Genomic DNA, 17281 nt, shown 5'->3' with positions numbered 1-17281 from the left:
CTATCAGCCGTATTTTTTTCTGTTTCTACTTCCGAGGATAAGAACCATTCAAGCGTTCCGTTTGGAGGAACAGGCGGAAACGCAGAGAAGAGATACTAAAGATACCTTTTTTACGAGAGGCACATCACGGTTCAACGTGAGTACAGTACGCACCAAGTTATCCTCACCCCAATCCTCTGTATCAGGGACCACTTTAAAGATACCTTTACGTACAGGTCCATACACCATTCTGTGTGAGTTGGGTACGCCCATCATTTCCATCTCTGGTTTATTTGTAGCATAACCCCTTGAATTATCTTTGGAAGTTAAGGATACTTCTCTTCCTGTACATTTACATAAAAGTATGCACCCCCTCATTTAGAAAAAAGGAAATAGAGGCTATACACCTTTTTACGAACGTACTGCACTATCAGTTGTCTCTCCCTTCTTACCCCTGAGGATACGACTTCACGGAGGGTCCCATTTGGAGAAATAGGATAAAAAGACTGGACGGAAGCTCTTAAAGATACCTTTATAGGAGAGATATATTCGTGAGTACAGTACGCGCCAAGTCAACGTGCACATCTACATGAAAAAGAACTAAGAAAAAGAACTGAGTGTCTATCAAAGACTGTGTACTTTATATTGTTACATTATTTGATGAGCGCAGACGTGATTTCTCATTTTTTGTAGGATATTGAACCAGATTTTGTTATTAGACAATTTTATGCAGTTAGCACATCTTACCGATTATAGTCAACAATAAATATTTTTAATTAAATAAATTAAATTTATGAAATTAACCATCATTCAGCCTGCATATATCCCAATGGGAAATGTATTTGCAGGGAATTAAATCATTGTTTCAGTCATATTTTTATGAAATCATCCAATCCTCTTAGTATACCCTTTAGGTTTGATATGTGTCCTGGGCAGACAAGATTGTATTGCAGCACCACGGTGTTCCCACGTAGTACCCTATCCAGGTGCTAACCCGGCCTTCCACTGCTTGGCTTCCAAGTTCGGAAGGGAATGGATTTATTCAATGGAGTATGGCCGCAAAATTAGATTGTCCATGTTACAGTGCAACACCTATTGGTTAAACCTAGACCCAGATTGGGATTGTGGAGGTGGGGGATTTGGTGCTCCTGGATTGTCAGACCTGGATTGCTTTAGTGGGGCATACCCTTACATTAACACTTATCACATACTAATTTCTTCAACACTTTTTCATATTTTAATTACATCTGTTATTTGTATCACTTTCTCTATAGCTTCAGCTACTTAAACACTAATCTATTAATATTATAGTTTTTTCACTGGTACGCTGCCCTGGGCTGTCTGGCTTATGCTTATTTTTTGGGTTGCCATGCCCTGCACCTAGATATAGTGCTAGGGACCCCCAATATATATACAGAGAGGCCTTGACATGGCTTTGGGGCTTACACATACATTTGCGGAGATATATGTAACTGAGATCTCTGAATTCTAAGATATTGTATGGGATTTAAATCTGGTCACTGCTATCATTCAGGGTGCTGGGGGAAACAAAATGTGTTTTTACAACTTTTTTAGCTGTAAGTATTTAAAAAAGCAAAAAAAAATCATTAGTTCAGTTTTCATGTATGAAAAAGTGTAAAAAGAGAGCTTCCCCTTTAATTAGTGGGCATGTGATACATTTGGCCCAATAGGAAGCAATGAGGAAGTTCTGTTCAATTTTGCATTCGATTTTGCTGGGGATCTCAAGCCAAAAATCCTTCTAAACTTGAATCGAAATCGATTTAAATTTGAAAATTGAATGTAAAACCGATTTTTTGTAAATGTGGGATTTTTTGGGGGATTTAGAAAATCAAATAGAATCGATTTCAGTTGATTCTGTAGATTCCTAAAAGTAATCTCAAAATACAATTTTAGTAAATACTGATGGAGCCTTGCTCATCTTGGCCTTTAATAGGATTAACTGAGCCAGGGCAGTGGGACTTATTCCCCTGCTGTAATGACTTAATCTCCTGCTGTATTGTTCTCTCTGTATTGTATTGCAGATGAGAACAATAGATGAAAGGCTTATGCTAATAAACCATGGTGCACCTAGGTGCAGCAGAGAAGCCAAGATGAGCGTGTCTCCATCTGTATAACCCAAAGTGCTGATATACAGCCATATTGGCATGGGTATGAAAATGCAAACAGTACATGCAATACTTACCTAGGGCGGTTTGTAGGAGTGGGGGTGCTGTGCAATCACACAGGGAGCCTGGCAGCCCACAACCCCTATCAACAACTGCTGACATCATGCCGCCACTAGAGACCTATTGCCTGGACCCTCCCATTACACTGGGAACAATAATAGCCCTGTACTCACCTTTGATAAAAGGTACAATCCATAAACGGCAAAATACATCAACTGTATCTACCTTCACTAACCCATTGCTACTACAAAACTGTTTTCATGTGCCTAAACCAACCTCAGTTTTTTTCAACTTATAAAGTCTACTTACAGTGGTTCCTTCATCTCCATTGCCTATTTAGGCTTAACTTTGTACTATCATGGGGCAGAATTGAGGGTCTCCAAATGCCCCTCTATTGGTGCCCATTTATGGTATTTAAATACATCATTGGACAGTCTTATTGTAACAAACACACACACACATATATATATATATATATATATATATATATATAATGCGGATAAGCTTTCACTCAATCACTTGTCTCTGTACTTGCCCGGTTGCCTTCCTAAAAATGCCTTGCAATGAATTCCAAATAGCAAATAGAAGGTGGCACTCCTGGGACTTCTTAACAGCAGTAAAGTTGGTGACGGACACCATGCAGAGTGGTTAACGTTTCAGTTTATTTTCTGACAAAAGTCCCAGGAGTGCCACCTTATTTTTGCTATATATATATATATATATATATATATATATATAGGACTGCTGATTCAGGCGGCATTAATAGGAACATACACATACAGATGGAGCTACGCTAGTCAGAAGCGTCCCCATCCGGCTGCGCATGCACGCGATGGATACGTGCCCCATTCACTTGAATGGATAGCATATCTATCCGTGCACCCATACAGAGATGCTCTAAGTAGGAGAGTCTCTGTGTACTCCCAGCGTGACTAGGCAGATGGATCACCTAGTCATGCCCGTTAGTGAGGGAGTGCATGTTTGTAATGTAGCCAGCTCAGATGAGTGGTGATCCATCTGTACTTATTTCAATACTGCTCTGTATATTTTATGGTATTTTGTTAAATTTATTAACTTTTTTTACTTAGCCATTGTCCATACAGAATATTTTTTTATTGAATTGGATATTTTGCTTATTTTGGGGTAGACATGAACATGGAATAGATGGTGATACATTCCCAAGGTGTTAGTAGACAGCATCAGTTGCAATTTACAGTAATTCTGTATATATATATATATTACATATGAGGAAATTCAATTCATTTAAAGCACCAGAATTGCTTTAGTCAGCTAGGGGAGAGAGTTGATGGAGGAGCCCTGTTATGCTTTCAGCATCCCAAATTGTTCTGGGCATAAGAGGTGGAATGGATCCCATACCTTTGGGAATACATTGAGGTTATGTGTTAAGATTTCCAAATAGAATAGCAGGGGGTTAGTCAGGTTTGTTAGTAATCTAAAAAGTTAGCAATTGGGCAACACCATGTTGCCTGGCATGTGGGGCAGATTCAACATATACAGGGAGATTTAGATTTGGGTGCTTTATATTGTTTCTGTACATGGTAAGCACTTGCTGCTTTATTTTTATACTGCAATTTGGATTTCAGTTTGAACACACCCACCCAAATCTAACTCTTTGTACACATGCAGTGCAGCATGGTTTTTGCAATTGCTAACTTTTTTCATTTGCTAACAAACCTGAATTAGGCCCTATAAGTAGGAGCAGAAGGTGAAGCTAATAGATGCCTTCGTTGAATGCCTAGGCCAGGCTAGAACTCAAGGTGTTGACCAATTGTCGGCCTGAAAGTCATTAGAAATGATGGTATGCCACGAGAATTTTTGTAAATAGAGGCTCAGAAAATAAGCAAAGATTAGAAAGGGAACAGCTTGTTGTCAAACTTAATTTGACAGGTACCACGCCCCCTAACATGCACCTGGACACTCCCTGTTTTATGCCCAATTTTGTTTGTGTTTAATATAAATTTTATATAAATTTGATTTCAAATTATAACTGATTTGAGATTAAGAATCATTTGACCTTTAGGCAATTACCTCATATTCTAAATGGCTATCCAATAAAACATATGAAAAATACATATTACACAATATTATAGCCAGGCAGTTATTGCAGAAATAATAATTATTATAAGGTGAATAAAGAGGATTTTAGCACAGCAAGATGCTTATACAGTACATAAGCTGGTGAGAACAACCTATAAAAGGAACATGATCTATATATCGGATATAAATCAGCAATAGCAATGCAACTTGGTCTCGCTCATAGATCTTGTCAAGTACAATGGTTTTAAATATATACTGTATTAACCATTTTGATATATTCAGTAAGCCTGCCAAGTAAGAATGCTACAATAGTCACTAATGCTTTTGAAAAAAATATTCCAACAGCGTTGTTACCAATGAAGCTGCAAACCAATCATGGTAAAGAGTTTCTAAACAAAATCCTAAAAAAACAACCTTTAATGATGTGAAAGCAGCTGTTATAGAACATTTCAAGAAGGCTATTATAGAACTCTTTAATGGGCTTTAAAACATGGATGCAGCACTATTTCACTGAGCAGAATACTTACAGATATATAGATGTTTTACAAGACTTCATATACAGCTATAAATACACTTACCATAGAATGAATAAGTGTATGCCATGTAATGTCTACCCTTCTAATGATTTGAGAATTTTGAAGATGACATGATGATACTTCAAAACTAAGAAGAGGCCACCATGATGAGTCATTGGTGAACATATATTCATTTTCAAATATAAGGATATATTTCAGAAAGGCTATCAACAGAATTTTTCTGAGGAAATATTTGTAATACATGAAGAGAATACTAATGGCCTTAAGCCACTTTATACAGATGTGTCCTCTTACACTGTTGCAACATGCGCTACAAGTCGCATTACAGATGATGCGTGACTGTACTTTTTTCTGCAAAAATGCATTTAGTCACACGGTAATGCAATAGAACATATGGCAAGCTTCTACTGTTTAAAATGATATGAAGCATGCCTATATTCTCTGTGAAACTGCGGCTTTATTTGCATACAAAATGCTTTGCTACAGTTTTCCTGAAAGCAGTAATGTGGCATTTCAGATGCAGAAAAATTCTGTTCTTAACCTCTCTGAATTATATCCTTTTATTTGGATGTGGTGGCCTTTTCTTTTTAAAGTCATCGCTGTATACTGTATTTATACGCCGATATTACCGAACACCAGAGGGTCGGGGATAGTTATGTACCAGGGACATGTGTTGAGGTAAAAGACTCAGGATGCACTGGCTAGTAACAGAGACAGATTTACACACAATGGTGGTCATTCCGAGTTGTTCGCTCGTTGCCAATTTTCGCTATGCTGCGATTTGTTGCTAAATGCGCATAACCATGGTACGCAGAGCACATGCGCTTAGTTATTTAACTAAAAACTCAGTGGTTTTGCTGTTGATCCTGCGGCACTTTTCAGTCGCACTGCTGATCAGTGACTGATTAACAGGAAAGCCCTATTCTGGAGGGTAACTGAGCATATTCTGGGAGTGTGCTAAAAAACACAGGCGTGTCAGGGAAAAGGGAATGTCTGGAGAAATGGGGGAGTGGCTGGCCGAACGCAAGGTGTGTTTTTGACGTCAAACCAGGAACTAAACGGACAGAGGTGATCGCAATCTAGGAGTAGGTCTGGAGCTACTCAGAAACTGCAATAAAATTTTTAGTAGCAATTCTGCTACTCTTTCGTTCGCTATTCTGCTAAGCTAAGATACACTGCCAGAGGGCGGCGGCCTAGCGTTTGCAATGCTGCTAAAAGCAGCTAGCGAGCAAACAACTCGGAATGAGGGCCAATATACAGTATGAGACAAAGGTTCATGTGGTTATTATACAAAGATGCAGCAATATACTGTACATACAGTATACAGCTGGAAATTTGGTGACCTTTGGTCAGAGATGTGTGGAAAAGGTAAGCACACATTTTACGCCAGAGTTTTGACCAAAAATTATTACAATAAATTATACCAGGCAAATCAATCGAATCAAGATGGCTCAGGTTTAATATATACAAGGAAAGGTGTGGCTATAATAAAATGGAAGCAACCTACAGCATTTTCACCTTGGTACATGCCCCTTTTTTAAAAATGGAGATGGTGCAACTTAAACAAAAAAATAAAATTTACATGAAGGATTGGTGATATTTTTAAAACAACATGTCTTTCATACACTCCCAGTCTGCTGAATGTGCAAAATAAGAGATGGACCTTTTTGGCATACCCCCAGAGAAAAGTCTATATGTTGAAGTTCAATTTTAGTGGCATTATCTGAGACAGTACCGCTTGAATTTTATATAGCTGACTGCGGTGAACACTGCTATGATCTGAACAACACGTTGTACTATATGTGAAATGTAAGATTGTATGGTCAGATAACAATCTGATACCCTGTAAGATGCAAAATAGCAAACTCAGAGTTTCACGGTTGAATTACTGGTGCCTCTGCACTTCAACCTTTTTCATCAACATAAACTAAACTTAAACACTGTTGATTTGAAGTCAAAACCCACCAGAAACAAAGACTCATTCTGCTTAATATCAGCCAATGTGGATGACTTTAAAATACAAATTGTTGCAGCATCCCTGTTTATGATAAGAGTTCATGTCTCACCGGCAGTTTGGATCGGACATGCACAGGCTTTGTTAAAAGGCAATGCAAACTACACGATTGACCGATTTGGAATACCTGTAGATAGTAGAGTGTTTAATTTTGAACATCTGTTTTTAGGTCAAGTACCAAAAAGAGAGATAGCAGTGTTTGTAGACAATGAAGCATTTCCAGGAGCGTATGATATGAACCCACTACATTTTGATCATAAAAAATGTGAACTTTATATCCCTAAACTTTGACAAATTCCCACACCCGGCCTAGTCATTTCAACCAAACTTTTAACACAGTAATACTGTGCATGAGTACAGTATGTCACGCATACAGATCACAAATAAGCAGACATCAGATTCCTGTACACTGATTGACCACAAAGAGTACCTCGACAGTTACTGCTTGTGGACATGTGGTCACTCAACGTCTGCTGTTACACATAAGATACACATACAAGTTTAGTTACCTTTATTTACAACACCCTGTACATATGGAACTGACATCTGCCAATTCTAAATTAATGTGCGGGCACAAGGATGTTAGGGATATGTAACCTCTTTTTACTAGAAACTGAGCCCACATGAACTTACAGTGTACAAAGGAATCTGAGCCCTGGCACCAGAACTGAGCTTTTACTATTTAAATTAGTTAATTCATATGGTCAAGTTGTATACTTTATGTAATAAATTATAACAAACTTCAATTCTGTCTATTGATGGGATACGTCTATGGCTGAGTCCAGAAAGAAGTTATGACTTAGATCAGAAATTCACCCTGAAGCTGTGTCCTGGTAGAGATGGGCAGTTTGAGAGCAGCATATGGTATGTGCTGGTCTGGTATCATTACTTTTGCAAAAACACCATTATTTTTTGGTAAAGGGAATCTAGCTAAGTTGTTGTAGAAGATTGGTGTTAGGGTCTCCTGCTCTGTGCTGCCACGTCGTCATGGCAACCGGGAGACAAGTGCTAGCGGAGTAACCTGAGCGTAGCGGATACTCCGGTTCGGGTCTTTTGCTGTGCAGTGGTTACAGGCTCTGTGCACGGCAGGGGATCCGGTGCTGGTTTTTGTGCTCACAGTCTGTGAGGTCTGAGTGGGGCGTGGACAGCACCTGCTATATAAACCCTCTTCTCAGGTTAGGCAGATGCTGCTGAATCTTTGTTGGTTAGTCAGTTCCTGAAAGCTAGCTAGTACTGTGTAAACTTTGTATTTGTTTGTTTCTTACTGCAAATAGGCCTTGGGATTTGGTATTACACTCTGCCAATCCAGACCTAGCAGTAAGACTGGAGTCAGTCGTTTAACCTGCTGGGGTTCTTTTGCTACTCTGTGAACCTAGCAAGTTTGCGGCTGTATTCTCAGACTTGCCAAAATCCTTTCTCACTGTGCAAGGTGTTCAGGTGTCAGTTTAGTGGCAGTAAGCTGAACCAGTGCACTGCAAGTGAGGACTAGGATTGTGGAGACTCTCCTTGTGTCTATTATTCCATCTCTGACCAAGGAGTTTACTGCCACACCCGTGGTAACCCTTTAGGGTTCTGCTGTTGCCCTTAGCAACAGCATTTCGGGTTCTCTACGTATTAAATCACTACATCTCGCTTCTTTCCATCTGAGCATTCCTAATACTAGGGAGACACCCAGTTTCTTAGCCTTTGGGCTTCTCTGTTCACTTTGTGTTTATTTTGTTACCCTATCACCTTCTGTGTATGTAATGTCATATTCCCCAGTCTGTCTGTGAGTTCATTTGTTTTGCATCCCTCACCGTTCAGACACCAGTACATTCCTGCTGGCACTGGTGTGCATAACATATTCAGCAGCCTAATACTCCTGTTGAAATTTTGTGGGAATATGGAGCATACCCCTCAAAATACTTTGCAACAGGTGGTCGATCAGGTGCAGGTCCTGACTCGACAATTTAATGATTTGTCCATTAAAATGCACACCTCGCAGGCCGCTGGCGGAGCTCCCGCAGCAGCAGTACCTTCAGGGGTTAAGGAGCCGAAAGTAAATCTCCCGGATCATTTTTCTGGAGATCGCTCGCAGTTCTTTTGTTTCAAGGAGAGCTGCAAGCTATATTTCCAGCTTAGGCCTCAGTCTTCTGGGTCGGAGATTCAGCGGGTGGGCATATTGATTTCCTTGCTACAAGGAGGCCCACAGGTCTGGGCATATGGGTTGCAGCCTGAATGTCCGTCGCTTAAAAGTGTTGATGCTTTTTTTACGGCACTGGGCATGTTGTATGATGACCCTGACAAGACGGCCTCAGCCGAGGCTCAGATTTCGATCCTTAAGCAAGGGCGAAGGCCAGTTGAGGTTTATTGTACGGAGTTTCGGAGGTTGGCCCATGATACCCAGTGGAATGACCCAGCCCTGAGACACCAGTACCGAAGAGGTCTTTCTAACCAGTTAAAAGACCAACTGGTACAATATCCCTTGCCTGATAGCTTGGATCAGCTCATGCAGTTATCCATTCGGGTGGATAGACAGCTGAGAGAGCGCAGGCTTGAAAGGGAGACAGAGGTTTCCTTCTTTCCCAAGGGAACCTCAGACTCTGAGGAATTTTCTGAGGAGCCTATGCAGATTGGGGCTACCCGCCTCTCCTCGCGTGAGAAGACACGGAGGAGACAGCAGGGGTTATGTTTGTACTTTGGGAATAAAGGTCATGTGGTAGTATCATGCCCAGAAAAGCCGGAAAACTTCAGGGCCTGAGGGTGATGGGAAATATCCTGTCAGGCCAGAAGTCAGAATTTCCCAAGAAGACTTTTATCATTCCGGTGACCTTGAAGATCCTCGGTCAAGCTGTCAAGACTGAGGCCTTTGTGGACAGTGGGGCCGACGGGGTTTTTATGGACCGCCAATTCGCCCTGAAACACTCTGTTCCCTTAGTACCCTTGGCATCGGAAATTGAGATTTGTGGGTTAAACGGGGAACCATTATCCCAGGGTAAAATTACCTCTTGCACTAGCCAGATTTCTTTGTTTATTGGAGCCACACACTCTGAAAAATTGTCCTTTTATGTGACTGTCTGTACTTTTGCCCCATTGGTGTTGGGGTTACCCTGGTTAAGGGCCCACAATCCTCAATTTGACTGGGTCTCTGGGGAGATTCTTAGTTGGGGTACTGATTGTTTCAGGAGTTGCTTGAGCCTTCCAGTCAGGCTTTCGCAGCTAAGTTTGCCAGGATTGCCAGGATGTTATGCAGATTTTGCGGACGTGTTCTCCAAAAGAGTTGCTGAGGTACTACCTCCCCATCACCCCTATGACTGTGCCATTGATTTGTTGCCGAATGCTAAGCTTCCCAAGAGCAGGTTGTACTCCCTGTCACGTCCTGAGACTCAGGCTATGGCAGAGTACATTCAGGAGAACTTGAGAGAAAAGGGGTGAGGGAATGTGATCAAGGGCGCCCAAAATTTAGGAGGAAAGTTTGGAAATAATATACATCATAAACAATAAACAAGTTTTAGAGACATGGAATAAATGTGATAATGGTGGTTGCAACAATACTTATAGATTCTTCTAGATGTTCTCAATCAGTTGTCCGTCTATGATTTAAATCCTCAGAAAATCCTCAGTTGATATGTGAAAACAAAAATTTAAGAAAAAAACCAATGTGTAGTATAATCAATGAGAGAATGTCTTAATAAAAAGTGTCCAGAAAATGAGGCCCTGGTGAGTGAGGGGCTTGATAGAAGAGAGGATAGGTTCTCGCCACCAATATTCTCAGGGTTCAAGACGTACCGAAACTCACATAATATAAAGTAGGAATAAACATATAACGGTATCTTTGTTTGATCGAATAATTTTAGGTACAGCGTACCTCACTCACATGTCCAGTAGGTGTTCTCCACATATAAAGGTATCTTTAAAAGTCTTTAAAAATGGTCCAACGAGGTGAGTTTTAAAAGAAAAGGTTTTTATTTGACATAAGTCAAAAAAAGAGTAAAATACAGGTAATTACAATTTGACCTTATTCGTCGGGCAAAAGAATGGGGGTGTCGGGAGATATGGTTGAAAAATCTCCAAATAACAGAAGGTAGTCCGGAATCCCCTCTGTAAACGAATACCCCCAAAAAATACCTTATGATGGTCAAAAAACCTGTTTAAAAGTGTGAATCCACGCTCAGCATGCACCAACGCCGTTTCAACCGTATCGGTCTTTTTCACCTTGAAAAAGACCGATACGGTTGAAACGGCGTTGGTGCATGCTGAGCGTGGATTCACACTTTTAAACAGGTTTTTTGACCATCATAAGGTATTTTTTGGGGGTATTCGTTTACAGAGGGGATTCCGGACTACCTTCTGTTATTTGGAGATTTTTCAACCATATCTCCCGACACCCCCATTCTTTTGCCCGACGAATAAGGTCAAATTGTAATTACCTGTATTTTACTCTTTTTTTGACTTATGTCAAATAAAAACCTTTTCTTTTAAAACTCACCTCGTTGGACCATTTTTAAAGACTTTTAAAGATACCTTTATATGTGGAGAACACCTACTGGACATGTGAGTGAGGTACGCTGTACCTAAAATTATTCGATCAAACAAAGATACCGTTATATGTTTATTCCTACTTTATATTATGTGAGTTTCGGTACGTCTTGAACCCTGAGAATATTGGTGGCGAGAACCTATCCTCTCTTCTATCAAGCCCCTCACTCACCAGGGCCTCATTTTCTGGACACTTTTTATTAAGACATTCTCTCATTGATTATACTACACATTGGTTTTTTTCTTAAATTTTTGTTTTCACATATCAACTGAGGATTTTCTGAGGATTTAAATCATAGACGGACAACTGATTGAGAACATCTAGAAGAATCTATAAGTATTGTTGCAACCACCATTATCACATTTATTCCATGTCTCTAAAACTTGTTTATTGTTTATGATGTATATTATTTCCAAACTTTCCTCCTAAATTTTGGGCGCCCTTGATCACATTCCCTCACCCCTTTTCTCTCATTGTATTTGTTACCTGTGTTGTGGGCAGGTATAGGGATGTGATTGGGCTGACCAATCCCATTGCGCCAGAGTTCACCCTTCTTCTTTTTTTGATTCAGGAGAACTTGGCTAAGGGATTTATCAGACCTTCACAGTCTCCAGTTGGGTCGGTGTTCTTCTTCGTGGGTAAAAAGGACGGTTCGTTGCGACCCTGCATCGACTTCAGGGAATTGAACCGTATCATGATTAAAAACTCATACCCACTGCCTCTCATTTCGGTCTTGTTTGACCAGCTTCGTACTGCCACCATTTTTTCTAAGATTGACCTACGCGGTGCGTACAATCTAATCCGAATAAGAGAGGGGGATGAATGGAAGACTGCCTTTAATACCCACTCAGGGCATTATGAATATTTGGTGATGCCTTTTGGGCTCTGTAATGCCCCGGCAGTCTTCCAGGACTTCATGAACGATGTGCTCAGGGAATATTTGGATAGATTCTTAGTTGTATACTTAGATGACATCCTAATCTTCTCCCATTCCCTGGAGGGACATCGGAAGCATGTACGCTTAGTCCTCCAGAAACTCAGAGACCACCGGCTTTGGGCGAAGCTGGAGAAGTGCGAATTTGAAGTTCAGCAAATCGCATTTCTAGGATATATTATCTCCCCAGAAGGTTTCCAAATGGAGGGTTCCAAGGTACAGGCAGTCCTGGATTGGGTGCAGCCCACTAGTTTGAAGGCGCTTCAGCGTTTTCTGGGCTTTGCAAATTTTTATAGACGATTTATCGCTGGATTTTCGTCTATAGTGGCGCCCTTGGTGGCACTCACTAAGAAAGGGGCGGATGTTGCTCACTGGTCTTGTGAGGCCAAAGCGGCTTTTGCCCGTCTCAAAAGGGCATTTGTCTCGACCAAGGTGCTGCGACACCCAGATCCAGAGCGTCCTTTTGTGGTGGAGGTGGATGCCTCTGAGATGGGTATTGGAGCAGTGCTCTCTCAGATGGGGGTGTCTGATAATCACCTTCATCCCTGTGCTTACTTTTCCCGTAAATTTTCGCCTGCCGAGATGAATTATGACGTGGGTAACCGGGAATTGTTGGCTATTAAGGATGCACTCTAGGAGTGGAGACACTGGCTTGAGGGGGCTAAGTTTGTGGTCTCAATTCTCACCGACCATAAGAATTTGGCATATTTAGAGTCAGCGAAGCGTCTCAATGCCAGGCAGGCACGATGGGCTTTGTTTTTTGCTCGCTTTAATTTTTTGATAACATATCGCCCTGGGTCAAAAAACATCAAGGCTGATGTGCGCTCGTCGAGTTTTGCTCCAATCCAGGAGACCACCGAGGAGCCATTGCCCATTGTGTCCCCATCATGTATTAAAGTGGGCATTACCCAGGACCTCTTGTCATTAGTCCTTAGAGCACAGGAGCATGCTCCTCCAGACCTTCCGTTAGGTCTTTTGTTTGTGCCTCCTAGGTTAAGACAGCGAGTGTTCCTGGAATTCCATGCCAAGTAGTCGGCAGGTCACCCGGGTATTGCCAGAACTCGGGAGTTGCTATCTAGGGCGGTGTGGTGGCCCTCGGTGGCTAGGGATGCGGATCAGTGGGTTCGGGCATGTGACATCTGTGCCCGAAATAAGACTCCTAGAGGGGTTCCTGTTGGCCCATTACATCCACTCTCTATTCCATCTAAGCCATGGACCCACATTTCAATGGATTTTGTGGTGGACTTGCCCAAATCCTCGGGGATGACAGCCATCTGGGTTGTCGTTGACAGGTTTTCGAAGATGGTGCACTTCGTTCCATTGGTTGGGCTGCCATCGGCCAGACGCCTGTCTGAATTATTTATGCTGCATGTTGTGCGCCTCCACGGGTTGCCACTTGATGTGGTCTCTGACCGCGGATCCCAGTTTGTGGCCAAATTCTGGAGGGCATTTTGTTCCGATCTCCAGATTTCTGTCAGCTTGTCGTCAGGCTACCATCCGCAGTCTAATGGGCAGACTGAAAGGGTGAACCAGTCCTTGGAGCAGTTCCTCAGGTGTTATGTCTCCAAGTGTCAGACTGACTGGGTGGCTCATCTGTCCATGGCGGAGTTTGCCTATAACAACGCGGCTCACTCTGCTACAGGGATCTCTCCCTTCCTGTGTGTGTATGGGCATCATCCTAAGGCCAATTCTTTTGACCCCCTGGACTCCACGCCTGGTGGTTCCTCTGTGGTTTCGGTCCTTAGAGGTATTTGGAGGAAAGTGAAGAAAGCCCTTGTGTCTGTGTCATTAGTGACCAAAAGGGTTTTTGATAAGCGGAAAAGACCCTGCAGCTTCAAATTAGGAGACTTGGTCTGCTTGTCTACCAAGAATTTGAAGTTGAGACAGCCATCTCATAAGTTAGGCCCCCGGTTCATCGGTCCTTATAAGATCACCAGGGTTATCAATCCGGTGGCATTTCAGTTAGATCTACCCCGTTCTTTGGGTATCAATAAAACATTTCATTGTTCCCTTTTAAAATGGGCGATTAGTAATCCTTCTTCCAGTGGAAGACCTTCCCCTCTTCTGATACGTGGCCAGAGGGAGTTTGTTGTTGAAAGGATTCTTGACTCCAAGATGGTTCGGGGTCGGCTGTCATTTTTGGTGCACTGGAAGGGGTATGGCCCGGAGGAGCGGTTGTGGGTGCGCAGTTGTGATCTTCATGCCCCCAGACTGTTACGCTCTTTCTTCTCGCAGTTCCCCGATAAACCCGGTGGTAGGGGTTCTTTGACCCCTCGTCAGAGGGGGGGTACTGTTAGGGTCTCCTGCTCTGTGCTGCCACGTCGTCATGGCAACCAGGAGACAAGTGCTAGCGGAGTAACCTGAGCATAGCTGATACACCGGTTCGGGTCATTTGGTGTGCAGTGGTTACAGGCTCTGTGCACGGCAGGGGATCCGGTGCTGGTTTTTGTGCTCACAGTCTGTGAGGTCTGAGTGGGGCGTGGACAGCACCTGCTATATAAACCCTCTTCTCAGGTTAGGCAGATGCTGCTGAATCTTTGTTGGTTAGTCAGTTCCTGAAAGCTAGCTAGTACTGTGTAAACTTTGTATTTGTTTGTTTCTTACTGCAAATAGGCCTTGGGATTTGGTATTACACTCTGCCAATCCAGACCTAGCAGTAAGACTGGAGTCAGTCGTTTAACCTGCTGGGGTTCTTTTGCTACTATGTGAACCTAGCAAGTTTGCGGCTGTATTCTCAGACTTGCCTGCCAAAATCCTTTCTCACTGTGCAAGGTGCTCAGGTGTCAGTTTAGTGGCAGTAAGCTGAACCAGTGCACTGCAAGTGAGGACTAGGATTGTGGAGACTCTCCTTGTGTCTATTATTCCATCTATGACCAAGGAGTTTACTGCCACACCCGTTGGTAACCCTTTAGGGGTTTGCTGTTGCCCTTAGCAACAGCATTTCGGGTTCTCTACATATTAAATCACTACATCTCGCTTCTTTACATCTGAGCATTCCTAATACTAGGGAGACACCCAGTTTCTTAGCCTTTGGGCTTCTCTGTTCACTTTGTGTTTATTTTGTTACCCTATCACCTTCTGTGTATGTAATGTCATATTCCCCAGTCTGTCTGTGAGTTCATTTGTTTTGCATCCCTCACCGTTCAGACACCAGTACATTCCTGCTGGCACTGGTGTGCATAACAATTGGACTCAATATTTTATTGAAGTCAATTATTGTAAATTACAAATACACACTGATTTCCATTATAAACATTTTATTTGCTACACACATCATCTGTGACAGTTTATTTTGAGAAAAATAGTTTTAAGAAATGTCATCTATATACTGTATTATAATTGTTACTATTGTTTTACTAGTATGATTGCTGTAAGTGCACTGACACTCCATAAGATTTTTCAATAAAATTATAGTTTTATGAACTAATAATAATATGTATATTATATATAGAGATTATGTGCATGTCAGGATTTTGCAAGTTATATTTTGTTGATGTCATGTTAACATTCTACTCACACAGGTAAATATGAGTCAAATACTCAAGAAACAAGATTTTTTTTATTAAAATGCATATACATTACCTTCTGGTATCCTATGAGCAGGAAAAGCAATTACCTGAAAACGGCATTTATAAGCAAGGCCTTTTGTCTATGTATTTATGTAGATTACTTGAGGACACTTTGCAACCATGTTCACATCAGAGGGTGTACAAACAGCCATCAGAGCATAAGATGTAAATGTACTTAGGCAGAGATCAATGAGCCATAATATTTTATATTTTATTTGACTAAACAGTGATATATCCACCACAGCAAGAGCTTCCCAAAACATGCACATATACCTGAAGTCTGTTTACTATGCTGGCATAATTAGAGTGCATCTAGGGTGTACATTTTGGGATAAATTAGGTATTTAAAAATTACATCCCAGAAAAGTCTTATTTGCAATCATTATATAGCTTAAATTATATAGATAAAAGTGAAGTTCCTATATTTCATGTGGCTTTTACACAGGGAAAATTGTGTACATTTATTTTCACTTACATTAAAACATATACTTACAGCAATCTTGAAATTGATATTGAATTATTTTTCAAGCCAACCAGTCATGATATCACTATGAGTGTGAGAACAGTTTATAATAAGTTTGGGTGTATTTTGCTCTTGGGTCAAATATGGGGAATCCACTCATAAGTTAAAGACTGGTCCTATATTTCCTGCCCTGCCCCAATTCCCTGACAAGGAGGAGTATAATTCCGTGTACGTTTTTCTTTTAATTTTAAAATTGCATCACGTTTGACTATGTATTATGTTACTTTTTATTTATATTATTTCTGCATAAAAGAATAGAACTCCCTCTATGTAAAATCCTTTATTTGTCTATTTTCATATATGTATGTGCTAGTATTGACTGTAAAGAAGCGATTCACTTGGAAAGATTACTCTATAACTATTATTGATTGCTAAAAGCAAGGGGAGACCAACCGAGTGCTAGTTTGTGTCGCTAAGCCTACACAATTGTGTTGTTAAGGTACCTGTGACTAATTTAATTAATATGTGTGATGGAAGTAAAGAGAGGTATGAGGCATAATGGGCAGAGTGAGTATATTACTAGTGGGTATAATATTTGGCCATGCCCTTGCTACATCAGGACTTGAAGTTTTTTGTGATCACAGTCCTGGTGCTAGTATATTACCAGTTAGGTGATAGTCTTTGGCTCTGACCTAGTCATTGCCAAGAGGGGATATCTACTTGGGCCCCAGACATTATATATTGTACATTTTACTTTTAACATAATATTATTTTAGCTATATCCTGTAGAATAAATGATTTATAAAGCAAAGAAAAGTAGAATAGTTTTATAAATAATCTACTAGTAACACTGTGGACCCACTACCACTTTTTGTACTGGCCAGGATATATTTAATCCTTAATATGGGGCAGCTTCAACAAAAAAATCAAAATATCACCAAATGCAGCTATAGTTACTGCACTAATATAATCATATGATGATACAAGTGAGTTTAATTTTACAAAGTTCAGGTTTGTGATGAT

At 41.1% G+C, this 17281-nt stretch overlaps 1 pseudogene; it reads right to left on the bottom strand.

Annotated features, from left to right (window-relative positions):
• Nucleotides 1-923: 923 nt before the first annotated feature.
• Nucleotides 924-1043, bottom strand: LOC134949322 (5S ribosomal RNA; annotated as a pseudogene).
• Nucleotides 1044-17281: the final 16238 nt, after the last annotated feature.

Source organism: Pseudophryne corroboree, chromosome 1 (genome assembly GCF_028390025.1).
Source record: "Pseudophryne corroboree isolate aPseCor3 chromosome 1, aPseCor3.hap2, whole genome shotgun sequence".
NCBI classification, from domain to species: Eukaryota; Metazoa; Chordata; class Amphibia; order Anura; family Myobatrachidae; genus Pseudophryne; species Pseudophryne corroboree.
The sequence above is the reverse complement of the archived record's forward strand: the minus strand, read 5'-3'. Positions and strand labels throughout refer to the sequence as shown.